Consider the following 23,671-nt stretch of genomic DNA (forward strand, 5'->3'; position numbering starts at 1 on the left):
ACTATTCAGAGTGGATGTCTGAGATGTAATTGTAATCTGGTGAATAAATCTTGGCATTTGAATAATGAATTGCAGCTAATGGGTCTTTTGCTTTGGTTTCGTTGGTTTCCAGCTCATGTGAGCATTTTTGGGAATGAGATGGCCGGGAAACTTTTGGGACAGATCGGCACTGATCTTGTGGTGTCTCTGTCTTTTTCAGAACTAAAAAAACTGCTCTAAACAGTCTTAGCTAGGTAAATGACAAAGGCAGTGGGGTGGTATTTCCCATTTGTCCATCAATGGAGAAATTTCAGGCTGTTAGGCTGGTAGAGACAAGTTAGTCTGTTCAGAGTTTTGCAGAGTGTCCTGAGCAGGGGTCAGCAAACTTTTTTCAGCAGGGGGCCGGTCCACTGTCCCTCAGACCATGTGGTGGGCCAGACTATATTTTTTGGGGGGAGGGGAATGAACAAATTCTTATGCCCCAGAAATAACCCAGAGATGCATTTTAAATCAAAGGACACATTCTATTCATGTAAAAACACGCTGCTTCCCACACCGTCTGTAGGCTGGATGTAGAAGGCGATTGGGCCGGATCCGGCCCCTGGGCCTTAGTTTGTCTACCCATGGTCCTGAGCAAGGCTGCGAGGACTGATCCTGAATGTTATGGGATTTGTGTGCTGGAGGAAATGGTTGACCATGTTCTTCATAGGTTTGACGATTTGGGTGTTACAAATTGGTCTGTGGGGGCTGCCGTTCAGTATAAGACTCAGGGGTTCGGTGTCTTAGAATCTATGACAGTTTGTGAAGGACATGGGGCTCTGTGAAATGCTGTGAACACAATCCCACTGTTGCCAGTAGGAGACAGAGGAGGAAATCCACACAACTAGGGCTAGGAACCAGTAGCTCTGGTAAGACACACATGCAATTTTTTGAGTTTTTTTCTGCCTGGAGAGAGATGGGCGGGAGCTTATGGCCATAGCTATACTTTTGGATATAGACTGGCTGAGTGGTGCAGAGTGCTGATTGGCCACAGAACAGGAGATTGACAGAAATATCTCCAGGATTAAACTTTAAATTAGATTGTGGAAGAATGTATGGAACAGGGAAGAATCTGGCTTTGAGATTTGTTTCCTTGCGGGGGAGGTAAAAACTTTTTGGAATTTGGAGTAGTAAACCCTGGTTGCTCATATAGGCTAACCTCCACAGCCCCTAGCTATAGCAAAAATAAAATAAGGCAACACAGGGAAGAAAAAAGGAGTGACAAACAAACAAACAAACCCTATCCATCTGGCTGGGTTTCCAGCAAAATATTAAAATACAATAATTCATCAAATATTAAAAGCTTCCCTAAACAATAATAAATAAGGAACACATGCTAAATAACCTTTTTCTGTGCAAATGCACTAATCATTGAGTCTATATCAGTTGACAAAAAAACTGCCTTTTAACAAATTGCAGCTCTTATTTAATTTGCAGCTCTAAGTTGTGAGGATATGTCACAATTTGTTCCAACAAAGGTTAGCAAATGCCTCCCAAACCTAACAAGTGTTGAGTTAAATTGGAGGTCCTCTTTGATCTTGAGGCCCCAGTCCAAATGGCTCTCCTGCCCCTCTCATTCAGCTCTGATAATAAGATGTACATCCTTCAACCCTGCTCAGTTCTATTAGTTTTTAATGGTCAGGGTTAAGCTGGAAGACTATTATTATATACCTACCCACTGACCCACCTACCCACTTACCCACATAAAAAGCTACCTTTTTATGTTTCTGATTTTATGGTATTGTGTCTGAAGAGCATTTTATTGACCCAAGCCAAAACAGCAAATGGAAATCTAGCTAAACAAACAACAAATAGGTAAAAATCTAGTTCTTTGTTTGTTTTTTAAAAAAGATTTTCCCTTAGTTGTCTTTTCCCCCCAAGCAATGACACGTTACCTGTTGATACCCTTTGCTTTAATAAAGACTTTTAAAAGAAAAAGAATAAAAAGTACTTCCTAGACATTTACAAGTATTTTTCCTGTTAAATGCTGTCAAAAAGATTAATAGCATTGCTTTCTCTAGGAACAGTGTACCCTCTGAGGCTCATTTAGACACATAGAGGTCTGAAATAGCCTCATCATAATCCCCATAGTGTCAGAACAGTAATTGTTCTGGGAGGCCGCAATGAAAGCTATGAGTCAAGGAAGGAGATGTTGTTTCAATTGATCTCATTTATTGTTAGGAATTGACTCTGCTGTCCACCATCTAAATTTAATGTTTTCTATTTCCCAGAGGATTTATCACAAGTTTTCCTACTCTGTTGCTTCAGTAACTAACCTGTCACTATACAGAATTCACTCTCCATCAAACTGAAAGGATCTCACTCATTTAACTTTTATTGCACTTCTGTTAAGGTCTAAAGTAATATAACACAGTGATCCTCACCTGGAGAAGACATCCTCTTCTTGGACAATTCTTCTGCCCCCTGTCCTCTGTGTGAGGGCCCATCTCAGTTAACTGATCCATGGGGTGTTTTGTCAATAGTCTGCCTTTTCCAGCTGCTCCAGCGGGAGTGGAAGACTGGATCATTTGATCTTTAGGCAAACACCTCATTTCTCTTCTCATGATCTGAAGAGCTTCTGAGTGTCCTAATACTTATTTATGTAAGGTAAAGGTAAAGGCAAAGGACCCCTGACAGTAAAGTCCAGTCGCAGACGACTCTGGGGTTGCAGCGCTCATCTCGCTTTACAGGCCAAGGGAGCTGGCATTTGTCCGCAGACAGTTTTTCCGGGTCATGTGGCCAGCATGACTAAGCCGTTTCTGGCAAACCAGAGCAGCGCACGGAAACACTGTTTACCTTCCCACCATAGCAGTACCTGTTTATCTGCTTGCACTTTGACGTGCTTTCGAACTGCTAGGTTGGCAGGAGCTGAGACTGAGCAACGGGAACTGACCCCGTCGTGGGGATTTGAACCACCAGCCTTCTGATCGGCAAGCCCAAGAGGCTCAGTGGTTTAGACCACAGCACCATCTGCATCCTACTTGTTTATGTAGCACTGTTAAACAGGCAGAGTACTTTGCTGTGCACTGCATATTTGTCCTCATAGCAACAGTCCTGTAAAGGAAGCTGTCATCGCTCCCATTCTTATATTTGAAGGGGCCATAGCTCAGTGGTTGTGCATCTGTTTTGCATGCAAAAGGTTCCAAGTTCAAACCCCAGTATCTCTTGTTGGTGATAGGAATGTCTCCTGTCTGAAACCCAGGAAGACTGTAGCTTATCATTTGTAGAAATACCAAGCTAGAATTACCATTGGTCTGAGTTTGCTTCCTCTGTTCCTGTGTGTGTGTGTAGACCAAGATGTACTGATTTCCTCAAGGAGACACTATTCTTCCCTCTTCCCACAGTACCTTAAACAAAGGTTACCAAACGTCCCCATTTCCCGGGGACAGTCCCCGAATTTACAAATCAGTCCCCTGACGAAATCCATCTATTTAGTAGGAAGTTGAAAAGTGTCCCCAGATTCACTGAAAAAAATCTGGTAACCTTAATCTGGCAACCTTACCTTAAACCAGATATTCCCACATGCAGTAAAGGTCTGTGCTGCAAATACCTGCTTCGTGATTTGAGTTCAGCCAATTGTAGTGCTGAATGATCACCCAATCAGGTGACAGACAAGTGAAGCCCAGCTGGACCACCATTGGCCACTGACTGACAAGGCTTGGGGGGAATTGTGGAAGAGGTTTTCAGTTGGTGGTGGCAAAGGGAGAGTTATCAAGTTTGCTTTGGTTTTTCAGCTCCCCTGCTAGGTGTTATTGCATATGCTTTTTCCTCATGTTTGGAGTAAGTAACTATTGTTCTAAGTTCTCTACAGAGTGGGCTTCCAGCCAGATTTACTGCAGATAATCCAAACAGCTGTGCTGCATTCAGCTGGGAATGTCAATGGTAGTCATATTTCCTCTAAGAGGAAAACAAAATCACAGAATATTGGCAGAAAAGGTGGGCAGCGCATGTAGCTTTGTCAATCAGATTCATTCAGCATTAGTGCACACACAAGAACGAAGAATAAATCATTCACATTTTAGTTGTGAGTCCTTTTTCTTCTCCCCGTATTCTTCACTCTGCACCAAACTTTTCATTTTAAAATGAAATGTGGCTTTCACACAGCCATTGCCCTTTATTTCGTCCAATCTATACAGTGGTACCTCGGGTTACAGATGCTTCAGGTTACAGACGCTTCAGGTTACAGACTCTGCTAACCCAGAAATAGTACCTCGGGTCAAGAACTTTGCTTCAGGATGAGAACAGAAATCGTGCTCTGGTGGTACGGCAGCAGCGGGAGGCCCCATTAGCTAAAGTGGTGCTTCAGGTTAAGAACAGTTTCAGGTTAAGAATGGACCTCCAGAACGAATTAAGTTCTTAACCCGAGGTACCACTGTACTGTTCTTTCTAGAATCTCAGTACATTCACTGTGAATTGAGGTGCCAAAGCAGTAGCTGCATATATTTGTGGACTAAAGTTGAAGGAGAAGGACCATCTCTCAGTGGCAGAACACCTACCTCACATCAATCAATTTCCAAATTCAATCCCTGGCATTTCCAGATTAAGGCTGGGAAAAGCTCCTACCCAAAATCTTAGCGAGCCACCAACAGGCCATCTAAAAGGTAATCACAGTTCAGCCTTGATGTGTTACAATAAATCTGCTATTTCCCATGTTTGGTTCGGTCCCATTTTTCTCCCGAAGAAGCTTTTCCTCAGATCCTGAGTACAAAACCTTAAGTGGAAACCTCGCTGAGATAAAAATACTTTCCTTGGCGATTTGTGCCACAAGATGGCAGTATCTGTTAACCCATCAGCAGAGCTTGTTCCCGTTTTTCCAAAAGTTGAGTTTTGTCAATAAAAGAAGTTGTTTCTAAGGGAAAACACAGGGATGAGAAGATATAGTAGAATGGGTGGGGTAACGGGCCAGGAGCCCCTCTGATGAACATTTAGATATGACTGGTCATCAGAGGCAGCAATTAGTTCTTTCTTATAAAGCCTGATGAAACTGCCTGGCAAAGAAAGGGCATTTTTCCAGCGAATCCAACCACATACGACTCATCCTGCGTCAGTCTGGAATAGAGCCGTGTTATAATGAGAAGTTGTTAGGAAAACCTTTGTTGGTCATTACTGGCTTAATCATTTAAGTCAATAAAGTCACTGAATAGCAATTGAACTCTGCGGTGGTGGAGAATTTATGTGGTGTCCAAAAGACAGGGCATTTAAGGCCCTATGAGCAATTATGCTAATTGCTTTATTTGTAGCATGAGTTTTTCAGGCCTAAACGGCTTTATGTGAAGAAAGGCAAGAAGGCAAGTCCGTTTAATAGCACTATTTTATTAGTGGTAAAACATAACGGCCAGCTTGCCACATTAGTGCAGAACCTTAGAATTCAGCAGTAGCTGTCAAGTACCATGACACACTATTCTAGCAGTGGCGTAGCGTGGGTTGTCAGCACCCGGGGCAAGGCAAGTAATTTGCGCCCCTAACCTGTGGATTTTACCACTCAGAGAGCTGCGAGTGCGAGCGCGCCCCCCCAGATGTTGCGCCCGGTGCGGCCGGCCCCCCCTGCACCCCCCACGCTACGCCACTGTATTCTAGGACTGAATTCTTAAGAATATAGGAAGCTATATTGGAGCATAGTTCTATCTAACTCAGAGTTCTCTACATTGTTGGGGCAGTAGCTGTCCAGAGTTTCAGATGTGTTTCTTCCCCCCCGATCCCCTAAAGGGGAAAAACATCACGAGGGGCAGGATGGAGTAACAGGTGATGTTTATAAGCAGTAGATCTACTTTCAGCAGTTACCACGTTTTGACATTGAAGGTGTTTGCTAGAAATAGCAGCAAATAGGGGAAACTGCATTTTTTTAAAATTTAAATTAGAATGGCAGCAAATTTAGGTGTGGCTTTTCACGAACAAAAATGCCCTAATCCAAACAGCAAAAAGACAATTTGCAACACTAGAGTACAATAAAAGAGACTACAAATATGTAATAATAAAGAGTTCAACCTAGTCCATTGGTTAGTCCTATTAAATGTCTTGTGGTTTTCTTTCTTGTCCTTGTTCTAAGTGACACACGCTTCTGACGTGATAATTAAAAAAATAAAATGGAAAAAAAGCCCTCCATGGGGACAAAGAATACATTTTCCATGCAGTCTCTCTCGCTCTTTTTTTAATTAGCAAGCCAAAAGAAAAGAGCTGCGTTTGTCAATTAGAACAAAATGCAGGGACAAGAAAAGAAAGAAAGAAAGAAAGAAAGAAAGAAAGAAAGAAAGAAAGAAAGATGCAACACATTTATTAAAACTTACTCATATAGGCTGGATTGGATTATTTATTATTAAATGGATTTCTAGGCCCCTTTTAGGGTGTATATATGCAATGCTACTCCCATGGTGCATCCTGCTGCTTGGGCTATGATGAGAAAGCACACTTGCTCTTATTACCCACCTGGCATCTCCAGCTACCTCCATCTCCAAATAAGGATGTAACGATGGATTGTCCAAATACATGTAAAAAAAACGTGCGTAGGTTAAAATCAGTTGACTTAGATTCCGCCCCACCCCTGCAATGAATTGACTGCAATTTTGTATGTTTTATTTTACACGCATATACCATATGTGGCTGTTCAGACCTTGCATGTGAAGACATTGGAAGAGCGGCACCTCTAGCAGATGGGAGGGGAGACCAGGCACCCACCTGCCCCTTTCCACAGAGTATTTGTCCAATGCTGTCCAGTCTTTGCAATGAAACACACAAGCAGTTGGAGGATGGATGGCGGCTAATGGATTGAGGTTGAATCCTGACAAGACAGAAGTACTGTTCTTGGGGGACAGGAGGCGGGCTGGTGTGAAGGACTCCCTGGTCCTGAATGGGGTAACTGTGTCCCTGAAGGACCAGGTGCGCAGACTGGCAGTCATTTTGGACTCACAGCTGTCCATGGAGGCGCAGGTCAATTCTGTATCCAGGGCCGCTGTCTACCAGCTCCATCTGGTACGCAGGCTGAGACCCTACCTGCCTGCGGACTGTCTCGCCAGAGTGGTGCATGCTCTAGTTATCTCCTGCTTGGACTACTGCAATACTGCTCTACGTGGAGCTACCTTTGAAGGTGACCAGAAACTACAACTAATCCAGAATGCGGCAGCTAGACTGGTGACAGGGGGTGGCCGCCAAGACCATATAACACTAGTCCTGAAAGACCTACATTGGCTCCCAGTATATTTCCAAGCACAATTCAAAGTGTTGGTCTTGACCTTTAAAGCCCTAAACGGCCTCGGCCCAGTATACCTGAAAGAGCATCTCCACTCCCATCATTCTGCCCGGACACTGAGGTCCAGCTCCGAGGGCCTTCTAGTGGTTCCCTCACTGCGAGAAGCCAAGTTACAGGGAACCAGGCAGAGGGCCTTCTCAGTAGTGGTGTCTGCCCTGTGGAACGCCTTCCCATCAGATGTCAAAGAGATAAACAACTACTTGATATTTAGAAGACATCTGAAGGTAGCCCTGTTTAGGGAAGTTTTAAATGACTGATGTTTTAATGTATTTTTAATCTTTGTTGGAAGCCGCCTAGAGTGGCTGGGGAAACCCAGCCAGATGGGCAGGGTACAAATAATAAATTCTTCTTCTTCTTCTTCTTCTTCTTCTTCTTCTTCTTCTTCTTCTTCTTCTTCTTCTTCTTCTTCTTTTTCTTCCTCCTCTTCTTCTTCTTCTTCTTCTTCTTCTTCTTCTTTTTCTTCTTCTTCTTCTTCTTCTTCTTCTTCTTCTTCTTCTTCTTCTTCTTCTTCTTCCTATTACTTTAGAGTTACTCCGAATGCTTTCTCAGTCTTAGGGTTGCTGCCTTTATGTACCAGCATAGATAGCAAAGTTAGAAAATTTAGAAAGTGACATTTTCCTTACCATAAGGATATCTAGCATCGAAGGTGCTTTTTTCTGGGGGGACACATACCCCTAAACATTTTGTGAATCTAAGTTTGACTTCATTGAAGGGCAGTATTTCAATATGAGTAGGAAAGTGAGAGTACCCCTAAATATTATTAATTTTTTAGGAAAAAAGCACTGGGTTCACCCTAATGCATATCTTTGGGTCTAGCTGCCGCTCAGTGTTGATATCCCACATGTTATTTTGTCAAAAGATTTGGATCGTGGCCATTATGGAAAAACCTACTTTTCAACTAAGCATGGGGGAGGGGGGAGGAATCCAAGGAGAACTACTATGTTTTGTGCAAAAAGGTATTGTTGATTGAAGCATACTTAATAAAATGAGCATGATTGGCTTCTTCAATCAACTCATGCGGCTTTGTGGAGTGATCAGGGCTGGATTTAGGTTTGATGAGGTCCTAAGTTACTGAAGTTAATGGGGTCCTTTATATGTCCAGCTGTCAACAACAAATTGTCACTGTTTTTTGTGTTGAGTATATGCGATATGATAATTTATGGACCTAATAGGTATCTAAAGCCATTTGCACATAACAAAATATGTATTTTATCAAAGTCATTGTTGAACTGAAATACAATTAAGAAGAAGTATATTAATAGTGGAATTTTGGGGGGCCCCCAAGAGAGTGGGGCCCTAAGCTATAGCTTGTTTAGCTTATACGAAAATCCGGCACTGGGAGTGATGCAACAGACAAGTTTTGTTTTTGTTTTCTAAATCCTTCTCCTTTTGCTTGACTAGCTGATAACATCGATGATACTTCCCTGACTTCTTCACTTTCCTAGGAGAGCATAGTGCATCTCAAAAAGTGACGTGGGAAAGAGCTAATCTGTGGAGTTCGGCCCAGAGCTTGTGATGTTACGCAAGCAGTGGGTTCTCCCAAACTGTACTCCCAAATTTGTCAGGCAATCCTTAAAACCACCATGCAAGGTAGGCTACTATTTTTACTCTCCCCATCTAGAGGCTAAGAGAACACTGTCTCTCTTAAGGCCACCCAGCAAGTTTCATGAATGAGCTGAGTTTTGAAGAAAGCTCCTGTCTTTTTAGCCACTATCCTACACAAGCTCTCTTGGAAAAGAATGGTTGGGGGGCGGGGGGCGGGGAGAGAATGGTTCTGCTAGCTTTTGAGCTGAGGATTTGTCTGCATTTCTCATTCAAAGATTTCATATGTTATTTGGCTTAGCAACAAGACACTAAAAGCCTTTCTTTCTTTGGGAGATTTCCTTTTCAATTTAACAAAATTGTATTAAACAAGACCGGGTGTTTACAATTGATTTTTCCACCCACCAGGAACAATAGTGGAACACCGAAATCAATGCTGGCCCCCGGTAAATACCTACTTATGATTGTCTGATTGTTTTATGCTGTCACATTAGGGGAGGGGGGCCACTTTAACTTTCCCCCGTTTCCCAAGGTATTAATGAAAAGACAGCAAATGAAACAGGCTGTTGTGGTCTTGCCTGACTTACTATTAAGACAGGTTCCTCAGGCAACAAAATATTAGGGTCTGCATAATCTGTATAGCACATAAGTATTTACTGCTTAGTACATCAGGACCTTTGGGGCCCTGCTCTGCTGTCAATCAGATCCATAATAACTGGGATGGGAATAATAATAGGCTATCCGAATTTAAATCACTGGTGAGTGGCACTACCCTAGTCTCCAGAAACAGTATGAGGCTTCCCGGCCCCCATGTCCACGGGGATATTAAAAAACTAACAAAATTCCAGATAGGGTTTGTAGGCCCCTAAGTGTGATGGCGATATAATTACTATGCTCTCATGCCTGATAACCCCAAGCCCTAAGAGATAAATTTTGGGGAACCCTTTCCTCTGTCCTCCTCGCTTTCTTTTTCAGAGGTGAGGGGAAAAGCAGAGAGGATTCTGGGAAATCATTCCAGGTAGCACTTGGACTCTGGATGCTGCCACTGGATACTCATCACACTGATCAGAGAGGCAAAGATGCTACATTCCCCATGGCTTCCCTGGGTGTTTCTTTGAGCATGCCCAACAGTGCTCAAGGCCTAAGACCAACCTGCAGAAATTTCCAAGAATCTTGGCCATCTCCCTTGCCTTTTATGTTTAAGAAACGGCAGCAAGAGTGGGGAAACCTCTCAGAAATGAAGCACACTGTGGCTCCATTTGAGCCAGTCAGAAATGGATTCGGAACGAAGGCTGGATTTCAAAAATCTGGTGCCGGATCCTTTGTGTGGCAGCTGTGGAAAAAAAAAAAAAGCAAATCCCATGCTAGGGATCATTAGGAAATGAATGGGAAATAAAACTGCTGGTATCTCTTGAGGGGTGGGGTGGAGTGGTGTCCACACACTTGCCAATGGACATTTTAAAAAGTTGATGACCCCTGATCTACTCTGACTTGCAGCTTGCCAGGCTTTCAAGCAACGGCCTTTCCTACAACCTGCTACCTGAACTGCAGACACCAGACTTTCTGCATGCAAGGGATGTGTTCTACCTCTCAACAATAGCCCCAGCTCTCTTTCTTACTCATGTGTAATTGATATGCATGCCATCGTGCCCTGTCTGGTTGTAAATACAAATCAGACAACAAGAAATGTAAGGAGCTTAAACAAAAAGAAGCTCACCAGTTTGGCAACTTTTTTGAAACAGAGAAGGGACTCTATTCACCAGGCTTAAGGAGATGAATCTTGGATACTGCTTCCTTGCAATAAGACAGAATTTTCTTTCTTTCTCTATTTTCTCGTCTTCTTTTGGACCAACATAAATAAGAGGGGAGAAATGAGCAAAGATGCACAACATTACAACTGTGAACATCAGATTGTAGTTTATTGATCCTCTGACTTATTCTGATTGTACACACACTGCTTAGAAGAGGGTTCTTTTCTTTTGGGGACATTGAATCTTAGCAAAGCCTCTTCCAATTTAGATGTAAGAAGACTTAATAAGTGTTTGGCTTATGATATCCAATAATGAATCCCAAACAAATGTCAGCTGAGGACCTGTCTTTCCCATCAGGCTGTTTAACGTAGACCAGGGATGGGGAATCTTTTCCAGCATGAGGGCCACATTTTCTTTTGGGAAACCTTTTGGGGGCTGCATGTCAGTGGGGGGTGCGGGCAGAAGCAAAAGTGAGCAGAACAACAAATGTAAATTTTGCCTTCGTACCTCTGCATTCTCCATACCGGTCAGCAAGAAGCATTATCAAGGATGCTTTCCGGCTAGGCAGAAACACACAAGGAGGGTACAGAGGAAGACTAGGGAGTTGGGGGGGGGGGCTGGGGAGAGTCATGAGAACCATCATTTGGTCATTGGGCCTGAGATACCCCACCCCCAATGTAAATCCCAGGAACTGACAAACCACCTCTATTTTATTGTACAGTGGTACCTCAGGTTAAAAACTTAATTCGTTCTGGAGGTTCGTTTTTAACCTGAAGCACTACTTTAGCTAATGGGGCCTCCCGCTGCCGCCACATGATTTCTGTTCTCATCCTGAAGCAAAGTTATTAACCCGAGGTACTATTTCTGGGTTAGCGGAGTGGTACCTCAGCGTCTGTAACCTGAGGTACCACTGCACTGTCGATATTGTTATTTGCATTCTTGAAGTCCATTGTGTTGTGCATTTATTGTTGTAACCCACCCTGGGGTATTTAGGACAAAGGGTGGACTAGAAGTATTTAAAAGAACAAAACAAACGTTTTACGCTCTGATTCAGTACCGAAAAAAACATCGCTGCAAAGCTTACCACTTGTAACAAAAATGGGTGGGAGGTGAGGATGAACTCAGAGCCAAATACTTATATTGTCTGGTTATTCTGGAGTTGGCTGTCCTGATCACCAATATGCACATCTCAGTTCTTTCTCTCTCTCTCTTATAAACTCAAACAACAACAACAACAAAGAACTTGGCACAGAGGTGCCATCCTGACGCTTGAAGCACCTGCTGCTTCCTCTAAAGGAGACAAGCCCTTTACACTTCTCATGCTTTGCCCCATCTCTCAATACGTTAGCCCTGCGCAAGAAATTAATTGCTCACTTCATATAATCCTGCCAGCATTTTCGTTTGGGTGTGAAATGCTCCCACACATGAATCCTGCCGCAGCGTCTCTCTCTCTACTAGGCAGGCAGCGCGATAGCTAAGGAAGAAGATTATTTTTTGACTCCCATGTTTCTTTCCCAGCAGGGGGCACAGCATGCACACAGCAGGATCTCGCAAGTGCAATCTGTAGGTGGCAGCACCCTAGAGATAATTATTTGCTCTGTAAAGAGATTTCAGCAATGAAAATATTTTGTCTTTCCCCCCACCCACTCATTGTTCAATTTAGATGTTTCGGCAAGTGTCTAGCTTTAATACAAAATGATCCCTACAGAGAACTGTTTTTTCAGCTATGCCTGTCATTTTTTTAAAAAAATTACAAGTTCTTTTTAGTGGAAACTTTCCAGAAGTACACAGTAGTACACAGCAGATCTGTGCAGTATCCCCACTTTCCCCTCTAGCTCTGCTTTACTCTTAACCATCCAACTGAGTGTGGTGGTGACGCAAAGGGGAGTCCCCAGTGCTCCTCTTCCGCTAGAGCAATGGAACCTTCCCCTCCTCTCTCAGCTGCAGCAGCTGCCCCTGCCCCCTCAAAATAAACTATGGAGGATTGGCGGATCCTCTGGAGCAGATTTTGGGGGTTCATGGAGGGAGGAGAGGAAGCAGAAGTTCTGTTGCACAACTGGAATTCTACTTCCAGAGTATCAGATGCAACCTGTTAGAATTATACATGTGAGGAGTTGGTGATTTTGTGGGGGGTGTTTCTGGTACATGTGTCCATGAAGCAGGAATGATAATTAAATAGTATTTGGATTTTCCTGCTAACGTTAACTTCACCACAATGATACCAAGACTTTATTGAAGAACGACCAGAGTAGAAGTATTCAGCTGCTCCATCAACTGATGTGAAGAATATGAAGACCTTGAAGATGGATGTCATGTCACCATCAAGTTTGCAGATGGACCATGAGCCCTAAACGGCCTTGGCCCAGTGTACCTGAAGGAGCATCTCCACTCCCATCGTTCTGCCTGGACACTGAGGTCCAGCACTGAGGGCCTTCTGGCAGTTCCTTCACTGTGAGAAGCGAAGTCACAGGGAAACAGGCAGAGGGCCTTCTCAGTAGTGCCCACCCTCTGGAACACCCTACCATCAGATGTCAAAGAGATAAACAACTATCTGATGTTTAGAAGACATCTGAAGGCAGCCCTGTTTAGGGAAGTTTTTAATGACTAATGTTTTAATGTATTTTTAATCTTTGTTGAAAGCTGCCCAGAGTGGCTGTGGAAACCCAGCCGGATGGGCAGGGTATAAATAAATTATTATTATTATTATTATTATTATTATTATTAGGCCTTTAACCTGTTCTCTCACTTTGTCAAATTAATCCTCCTGGGACATGCCCCCATTCCAGTGTGCTTATTGATGCTTTTCTACAAATATGAAGAATAAAAAAGTGTATTTGTGTGTCAGTGAGAATGCGATAATTTGATATGCAAAATATCTAAGAGACTCCTCTCACTGCAGCCTGTCCACTCCCAAGGATATGCTGAGGAAGCTCTCCTCCATGACCCAGCACTGGTCAAGGCTCAGCGGATCAGGACAACTCAGTGGCTGCATCATCTTTCCCACCAGGAAGCCACTTGATCCCCTCTCTCACTGCTTTTTGCCACTTGGCCAAAACTTGTTTCTTTGAGTGGGCACTTGGCATTTAGATGTTCCTTCGCCCTGCTGGACCAGTTTCTGTTTTATAGGTTTAAAATAGTTGCTACCGGTTGTTGGGTGATTGATTTTGTTGTGGGGTTTCTTGGGTTTTTTTTACCTTTCATTAAGTCATCCAGAGATGATGACATTCAAATGCATTGGAAAGGAACTCCCTGGGGCAGCTGATCTCAGTGAGGTTTACTAATGGGCTCTGAGCATCCCCTAGGATTGGTAGCATTAGGCGGTTCCTGATGGGGAACTCCCTAGTGTAGCCAGTCCCAGTGGGGCTCACTGTCAGGGCCAATCAGCAGACCAGCGCTGTCAGCAAGCCCTGCTTGCAAAGGAACAATTGGGAGCTCACATTCCCAGTTGCTCATTTGGCACCACATCTGGGGAGAAAGGGTCTGCAAGCCAAATTGAGAGCTCATCGAAATATTTATAACACATCAACAAATAACAGAAAATAATGTTATCCCTGTTTTGTATGCCTGAGAGTCTATGCAGAAAACCAAAGTCTCCAAAGGTAAGCTCTCACACTTAATCATTTATATCAACCTCCAAATGGTTATGGGGATTTTATTGCACATCAGATATGCACTCAAGTGTTTGGAAGAATGTATGACTCTTCAGCTCTGGCAAACTGGGGTGTGTGTGTCAAATGCAAGCGAGGCTTCATCACATGCAAGCTCTAATCAGGAGCATTTTCCTTACTGCATGCCTACCCTTAAATCAGCTGATGTTTCCAGATCCCAAAACTATTCCCTGTTTGTCTGATATCCCTGCATTATGGATTGTGAATGTCTGCACAAGCAGAATTAATAATAATTTGGAAACAGAATGCACCATTGTGAAAAATTTAATTGAGCTGGATTGAGCTGGATTGAATGTGGCTCTTTCTCTCTCTCTCTCTCTTTCCCATGGCACAAGCCACCATTATAAACCAAGCTGGTTTCAGTTCATCCTCCCACTCTCACTGTTAGCAGGGGGGGAAATCAGTTGGAAATTTGCTGTCTCTTTAGTCTTCTGGGACAAATTAGTGCTTTGATCAGAGAATAAATTATTTCATTAGCATCAGTGGGGACAGAGGAGGGTGGTACAAATGGAATATTTAAGTAGAAGAATTAAATTATAAGGAAGAACTGATAGTGGAATGGGGAATCCTGACATTTGAAAAGGTCTGGCTCCGATCTGGTGGAACACTCTGTCACAAGAGACCAGGGCCCTGCGGGACTTAACATCTTTCCGCAGGGCCTGCAAGACAGAACTGTTCCACCAGGCCTTTGGCCAGGGCACAGCCTGACTCCCTCCATTGGCAATCTTCGCAGAGCTCTGGCCCAATGGCTGCCAGTGGCTTGAATTAATTAATTTTATAATGAATGATTTTAAAGTGTTGTTTGTGCTGTTTTATTGTTGTTAGCCGCCCTGAGCCCGGCTTCGGCTGGGGAGGGCGGGATATAAATAAAATTTATTATTATTATTATTATTATTCTGTTAATTGCACAGCCAGAGTTTAATAAAAATAAAAATGGATGAGCTGAATGGCAGCTGTAGTGGAGCCCAATGGCGTGTATTGTGTGAAAGAATGAATACGCATCAGTGTTAAAGAGACAAAACAGGATGCTGTCCAAAATGCAAGTGTACAGGGATAACAGCCTGAACATAACAGTAAGAAGAGACCATTTTATTTGTGAATCCAATTATATATTATTGTGGCCTTGAACAATAGCCATGGCACAGAGATGGAGGGAGCTAAGCTAGTCAAGGCCAGGCTGCCATATTGCTGGCTGATGAACAAAACCAAGTTCCAGATCCTGAACTTCAGGCTGATGGTTTAGTGTTCAGAGCTCAAGTGCTGAGATTTTGGCAGCCTTGTCTCATAGATTGAGAATAGTTATTGTATTAATTGTTGTATTACTTATGCAGATGGAACACCTAGCCATTTTCTTGGAGGCAAACCATCACTACCATGCTTTCTTTTATTTAGAAGTAAAAGCAGCAATGCAGGGTCCGAATCATGTACCTGCTCTGGATCCAGGACTCATGTTGGTTCCCTGTTTAAAAAAATTCCCCCCAACTGCCACATGGGAAGAGAGGAATTGTCCTGTCTGGCCAGTTGTTATCAGCCTTCTCCACCACAATCTTCCCATTTTTATTTCAGCAGGTGAATTCCAGCAACAGCCAAGGCAATAGGTTTCCTTACAACACGGGGGGGGGGGGGTGGTTATTCTCTGCCAACCTCCCATCAGGGCTGTTGTAATGCACTCTAGGTGAGGCTCCCCTTGAAGATCAATTGGAGGCTGCAGCTAGCGCAGGATGTGCCTGCTAGTCTGGTAAGTAGGGCAGCCTGATGTGACCATGTATCACTGCTCTGGCTGCCACTGAGCTGTTTTTGTTTAATCGTTTAGTTGTGTCCAACTCTTCATGACCCCATGGACCAGAGCATGCCAGGCACTCCTGTCTTCCACTGCCTCCCGCAGCTTGGTCAAACTCATGTTGGTAGCTTCAAGAACACTGTCCAACCATCTCGTCTTCTGTCGTCCCCTTCTCCTTGTGCCCTCCATCTTTCCCAGCATCAGGGTCTTTTCCAGGAAGTCTTCTCTTCTCATGAGGTGGCCAAAGTATTGGAACCTCAGCTTCAGGACCTGTCCTTCCAGTGAGCACTCAGGGCTGATTTCCTTCAGAATGGATAGGTTTGATCTTCTTGCAGTCCATGGGACTCTCAAGAGTCTCCTCCAGCACCATAATTCAAAAGCATTCTTCGGCGATCAGCCTTCTTTATGGTCCAGCTCTCACTTCCATGCATCACTACTGGGAAAACCATAGCGGACCTTTGTCGGCAAAGTGATGTCTCTGCTTTTTAAGATTTCCCACGTAGAGATTTCTCAGGAGACCAATGAGGTGATCAGGTACTCCCATTTCTTTAAGAACTTGCCATAGTTTGTTGTGGTCAACGCAGTCAGAGGCTTTTGCATAGTCAATGAAGCAGAAGTAGATGTTTTTCTGGAACTCTCTAGCTTTCTCCATAATCCAGCACATGTTTGCAATTTGGTCTCTGGTTCCTCTGCCCCTTCAAAATCTAGCTTGCACTTCTGGGAGTTCTTGGTCCACATACTGCTTAAGCTTGCCTTGTATAATTTTAAGCATAACCTAGCTAGCGTGTGAAATGAGCACAATTGTGAGGTAGTTGGAGCATTCTTTGGCACTGCCCTTCTTTGGGATTGGGATGTAGACTGATCTTCTCCAATCCTCTGGCCACTGCTGAGTTTTCCAAACTTGCTGGCATATTGAATGTAGCACCTTAACAGCATCATCTTTTTAAATTTTAAATAGTTCAGCTGGAATACCATCACTTCCACTGGCCTTGTTATCAGCAGTGCTTTCTAAGGCCCATTTGACTTCACTCTCCAGGATGTCTGGCTCAAGGTCAGCAACCACACTACCTGGGGTGTACGAGACCTCCATATCTTTCTGGTATAATTCCTCTGTGTATTCTTGCTACCTCTTCTGCTTCTGTTAGGTCCTTTCCACTTTTGTCCTTTATTATGGTAATCTTTGTATGAAATGTTCCTTTCATATCTCCAATATCTTGAACAGATCTCTGGTTTTTCCCATTCTGTTGTTTTCCTCTATTTCTTTGCATTGCTCGTTTAAGAAGGCCCTCTTGTCTCTCCTTGCTATTCTTTGGAAATCTGCATTCAATTTCCTGTATCTTTCACTATCTCCCTCGCATTTTGCTTGCCTTCTCTCCCCCACTATTTGTAAGGCCTCACTGGACAGCCACTTTGCTTTCTTGCATTTCCTTTTCATTGGGATGGTTTTCGTTGCTGCCTCCTGTATAATGTTATGAGCCTCCATCCATAGTTCTTCAGGCACTCTGTCCACCAAATCTAAATCCTTAAACCTGTCCCTCACTTCCACTGTGTATTCATAAGGGATTTGATTTAGATTGTATCTTACTGGCCCAGTTGTTTTTCCTACTTTCTTCAGTTTAAGCTTGAATTTTGCTATAAGAAGCTGATGATCTGAGCCACAGTCAGCTCCAGGTCTTGTTTTTGCTGACTGTATAGAACTTCTCCATCTTTGGCTGCAGAGAATATAATCAATCTGATTTCGATGCTGCCCATCTGGTGATGTCCATGTGTAGAGTCGTCTCTTGTGTTGTTGGAAAAGAGTGTTTGTGATGACCATCTTGTTCTCTTGGCAGAACGCTATTAGCCTTTGCCCTGCTTCATTTTGAACCCTAAGGCCAAACTTTCTAGTTGTTCCTTTTATCTCTTGACTCCCTACTTTAGCATTCCAATCCTTCTTTGGTGTCATTTCTAGAAGGTGTTGTAAATCTTCATAGAAATTGTCAATTTCAGTTTCTTCAGCACCAGTAGTTGGTTCATAAACTTGGATTACTGTGATGTTAAAAAGTCTACCTTGGATTTGTATAGAGATCATTCTTTCATTTTTGAGATTGCATCCCAGTACAGCTGTCACCACTCTTTTGTTGACTATGAGGGCCACTCCATTTCTTTTACGGGATTCTTGCCCACAATAGTAGATATGATGGTCATCCGAACTGAATTCACCCATTCCCGTCCATTTTAGTTCACTGATGCCCAGGATGTCAATATTTATTCTTGCCATCTCATTTTTTACCACATCCAACTTACCCAGGTTCATGGTCCTTATATTCCAGGTTCCTATGCAATATTTTTCTTTACAGCATTGGACTTTCCTTTCGCTTCCAGGCATATCCGCAACTGAGCGACCTTTCGGCTTTGGCCCAGCCGCTTCATCAGCTCTGAATCTACTTGAACTTGTCTTCTGCTCTTCCTCAGTAGCATGTTGGACGCCTTCCGAGCTGAGGGGCTCATCTTCCAGCATCATAACTTTTATATGCCTGTTGTCTTTGTCCATGGAGTTTTCTTGGCAGGGATACTGGAGTGGCTTGCAGTTCCTGCTCCAGGTGGATTACATTTAGTCAAAATTCTCAACTATGACCTGTCCATCTTGGGTGGCCCTGCATGGCATAGCTCAAAGCTTCTCTGAGTTATTCAAGCCCCTTCGCCATGACAAAGCAGTGATCCATGAAGGAGCTACTGAGCTACTGAGCGTAATTCAGTGTGCTTTTCTTAGCATATAAAACCCTAAATGGCTTGTGACCCAAGTACCTAAAAGAGTGCATTTTCCAATATCAACCTTCCCAGACCCTAAAACTAGCAGGTGAGGCAGGTGGTGGTAACACCAAAGGCTTCCCAGTTGGCATTGGTCCATGACAGGGCCTTTTCAGTGGTGGCTCCCCATTTGTGGAATATTCTCCCTTGTGGGTGACATGCATCACTGTTGATCACTTTCAGGCTAAATTTTAAAACATTCCTGTTTACACAGGCTGAAATTCACCATTCCTGGCAATCCTGAGATGAATGTTTTTAGGACATTTTTAATTGGGTTTAGATTTAAAACAAAACAAACAAACAAATAAGGTTTTATTATTGATGTGTTGATGCATCTGGGAAGAAAAGCCGGATCTAAATTGAATAAATAACTAAATAATGGGGAATCTGATTTAATGGAAAGGGAAATGGTACTCAAATGTAAATCAGTCCAGTGAAAATGGGGGCTTACAGAGCATCAGCATTTAAAATGTGCACTGCAATGTCTTCAGCAGAGCAATTATATCATTTTCCATTCATTTGAATGTTGCTTCTGACAGCATAGCTCTACAAGCTTACATACCAGTTTATATGAACATATCAGTATGCTAATTTGTCTTGTTTCAGGTTGGATCACCTTTGAGCAGCCTACACTTGCATTTTAAAAATCTGGGTTAGTTCTGGTGATAAAGCACTGGCTTATGGCTAAGCTGAAAGTTGGCTAAAAACGCTAAAAGAAGAAAGAAAGAAAGAAAGAAAGAAAGAAAGAAAGAAAGAAAACTCTATATTGTCATTAAATGTTCCTTTACCTGTAAAAGAGGAAAAGCAGTGCTGTGATGGAATTTGTACTCTAATTTCTTGAAAGTTTATTTCCCCCTTCAAAGAAAGTTCTGCTTTTCTGTGCCACTCACAGGGCATTTTATAATTCCCTTATGCTTTCCGTAGGTGCAGAGTTGAGCTTGCCTCGTCATCATGGGTGGTGGTGTGGCTTTTCTCTTACCACAGAACATTTCTTCAGTATTCTGCAGCTCTGCTGACCAAGGAAGCCCCATCAAAGCAACTGCCTCAAGGCCTTAACTGTCTATGGGCTTTAACTGATGCACTGGAATTTGGGAAAGCTGGATCTCAAGTGTCCAAGACTGGTACACAAACTACAGTGGTACCTCGGGTTAAGTACTTAATTCGTTCCGGAGGTCCGTTCTTAACTGAAGCACCACTTTAGCTAATGGGGCCTCCTGCTGCTGCCGCGCCGCCGGAGCACCATTTCTGTTCTCATTCTGAAGCAAGGTTCTTAACCCGAGGTAATAGTTCTGGGTTAGCGGAGTATGAAACCTGAAGCGTATGTAACCTGAAGTGTATGTAACCCGAGGTACCACTGTATTTTTAAGGGAAGTCCTTCATTTTACTTTTTAAAAAAATCCCTGCTGATTTCCTTAAAGAATAAAACTACATCAATTAAAAAGAGCTGGTGCCAAAGCCTCTAGGCAATTTTTTAAATGGTTGCCCCTGTCCTTTTAGTTAGTTGTTTTATATTGTTGTTTTGTGAAGTTATAAATTTAAACATTGTGAACCACCCTGAGTGGTATATAAATGCTATCTAATAAAGAAATGTGCTATCTATCTATCTATCATCTATCTATCTATCTATCTATCTATCTATCACAAACCTTTAAAATCAAGTCAAATGTTGGGAACCTTTCGCTCTCTGGATGTTGCTGAAATACAACTCCTATCAACCACAGCTTGCCTGGTGAATGGACAGGAATGATGGGAATTGTTGTCTTGGTAACAACACACACAACGTAACAGGCTGTTAACGTTCATACAAGAATATGGTATGTAAACTTGTTTAATTTGTATGTTATGTTACTTAGTTTGTATAAGGATTATGTTACATCATGTTTGTTTAATTTAGAGTATGCATGGCTGACGAAGCCCGGTTGGGCGAAACAAGGTATTATCCCAGAATCCTTGTCGTGCCATACCTTCAAGTATTCCATCTCATCCGACATCTACATGTGCCATACCTTCCAGTTTTCCATCTAATCCGATATCTACATACGTTAGAACGTTAGAATCCTCAAAGCAGCAATAAGTGGAACATCATAAGATAAACATACCATATTGTGGTTATTGCCAATATGCCAATTTAGGAACCAAATGGACTTTATCTCCTGACCATCCATTGGACTTTAATTTCTCTTGATATGTTCTGTTTGCATGATGTGTTGGTCTATGGAATTACACTTTGTGAGATATTATATGTTGAATTGTATTTGAAATAGAAGTTACATCGTCAAAAACAGCCTGTTATGTTGTTTGTGTTGTTACCAGGATTGTATTTACGCAGGCTAAGGTTTAGTAGTGTTTTGCATGGGAGTTGTAGTCTAGCAGCATCTGGAAGTCCAAAGTTTCCCTATACCTGCTCTAAAAATATGTGCCTGTAGAGACTTACTTGTTCACATATAAGCTCTTTTTAAAGCACCAGAAGTTCTAACAGTAAATTTGAGCAGCAATCTTATGCACACTTGCTTAGAACTAACCATTAAACTCAAAGGGACTGGTATAGTCAATGTATTTCTAACCACCAAAGAATATTACCCTCACAAGGCAACTTATTAAACTGTTGCCACATATAGTCTACCACAGCGTGTCAGACAGTATCAGGTATTGACCACTAAATGTCTACTGATGCCCAGTGTTGACTGTTAATGCATGCCAACTGTCAGATAGCATCAAATATTTACTGTTGCATGTCAAATATTGATAGCCTTTGCAAAGACATCAGATGTGAAACAGCAATGTCAAATATCACTCATTCCACAAATATTCATACAACCAGGGAATATTCAGAGAATATTCACCATAAATTCTAAGAGAAGAATTTCCTCTGAGAGGAAAATTGGTTTCATCTATAGATGCATGTTTTAAGTTCTGCTGGCAAAGTAGTCAAAGGAGTAAATGTCATTCAGATAACTGTTTCCTTGTTTCACAGTTTATAAGAGTATTTGAAAAAGGAATCAGCTGGACTTCCTTAAAGGGAATCTTCTAATGGTTAATAACATCAGAAATAAAATTTCCTTTCCATCTTTCTATGCTGTTAAGTTTAAAAAGTAGTTAGCAAGCACAGCAAAAACAGAAGTTCCAAGAAATCATTTTAATTTGTATTGTAAAAACCATCCCTACTAAGAAGACAAAGCATATTCAATACTACAATAGATGTGGGCCTAAATTAGAGATGCAGCACATCAGCCCACTCCATTTCCATCCCTACAAACCATTTTTTGGCATCCTGGATTGTACAGCTCTAAAGAGTTAAAAGTGTTTGTTTCACAGGAAATTGGAAGAAATTTATGTGCGCAAGTGAAACTGAAAGGTCGAATGTGTGACTCATATCTATTGACAGATGGAATGAGCATAACATAAGCAGACAGTGACTAGAAAACAAGCAGGTTGTGTGAAAGTATTTTTAGAGACTAATTTCTACCCAGCTGTGTCATCTATGAATGGAAGAAGTTTGTGAAAGTTACCTAGAAGCTGCCTAATTCTTTACCAAGTGGACGTTAACACAATACCAAATGGGTTTAAATAAGCATCTTAACATTCTGTCAGGATATTTGACAGGAAAAACATGTTCTCTCAAACATGCTATTAGTTTCCCCAAACAAATAGGTAGTTGTGATATTCCATATAGCTGTGATATTCTATATATACTAATAGCAAACATTCTCCAAGCGTGAATCCTTGTAATAGCACTTTCCACCCACCAAAGAGGCATCAGCAGGCTTGGGGGAACCCCAAGGTTTTCAGATGTACCGACAACAACAAAGGATATATTCCTTAAAAGAAGGGGGACAGCCCAATAAGGACTGAGCATGCTCAGTGGGCATGGCTCGCTGACTGACTGCAGGGGTGGGGGCAAAACACTGTGTAGTGAGGATCGAATTGTATATTGTGGGAAAGGGTACATCTGGCTGGCATCCTAACCCCTGCTTTTCTATTTACTATTCCCTTTTCCCAACCTATCTTTTTCCAGTTAGAAATATGCACATGGTTTTGGAGATAATTCATAAAGGTTTGCTCTTAGCATCCTAGTGTAACCATCTAGTATGGAATTTTAAAAATCTTAGATGGGCAGCAAGGAAATAAACGGTCCTGATCTGCAAACCATCTGGTTTAGAGTGGCGTCACTGAACCTCTGAGGAAAATGTCATTTTAAAAGATGGTGAGGAGGAAGCAGCCAGGTGTGGAGCCCATCGCTTGAATAAAGCCCCCCTCCAGGCCTTCCGAGGCCACGCCCCTTCTCCTCAGGCCACACCTCTCACTGGCCCTCCTCTGAACCCTCCTTGATTATGTTTGCCTGGCTGGAATGTGTCCTTAAACAACCCCTTGCTACCCTGGGTTCAGGGAACACACTTCCAGCAGCCAGTGTGTGGCTGCTGCAGGGCTGGAATGTAGCCTAGTGTAAAGGTCACTAGTATTGCTCCTCCCACTTTTGCTTTTGGCTCCACCCACCACTGGCCTCCCAGAAGGCTACTTATGTGGGAATGCAGTCCTTCGGCTGCTGCCTCCCAGGATTTAACAGTATGGGCAGGAGTTTTCCATCATGCAGCAGCCACTGGCATTTTCACCAAGCAAAAACACCTCAGCAATTGCCATTATTCCCAAGGGTTGGGTAGGAAAGAGTTTGTAGGTAAAGTCTAACATACAGTTCCATTTTCTGGCTAGGAATTGGTCTTATAAAATGCAGCAGAGTCACCAAAGGAATGATTTACAATGATTCCCCCCTTCTCTGTGCCAGAACGTTCTTGATAATACATGACTTGCAGACTGGAAAATAGCCCAGTGTTACAATGCTTTTAGCAGAGACATTAGAAGCACAATTATTTTTATTCATTTG

General features: G+C 42.7%; 1 long non-coding RNA gene across 1 annotated transcript in view; it reads right to left on the reverse strand.

Moving 5' to 3' along the window:
* The window catches only part of LOC310682362, a 599,763-nt gene extending 578,651 nt beyond the window's left edge, over positions 1 to 21,112 (reverse strand). The window contains exons 1-2 of the long non-coding RNA XR_014513885.1: positions 20,842 to 21,112; positions 20,574 to 20,798 (exon numbers count right to left, since the gene is read on the reverse strand). This is a non-coding gene — a long non-coding RNA (uncharacterized lncRNA). The remainder of the gene's footprint in view (positions 1 to 20,573; positions 20,799 to 20,841) is intronic.
* Between the last annotated feature and the right edge of the window lie 2,559 nt (positions 21,113 to 23,671).

This window comes from Podarcis tiliguerta (genome assembly GCF_965153285.1).
Source record: "Podarcis tiliguerta genome assembly, chromosome: 1".
Classification (NCBI taxonomy): domain Eukaryota; kingdom Metazoa; phylum Chordata; class Lepidosauria; order Squamata; family Lacertidae; genus Podarcis; species Podarcis tiliguerta.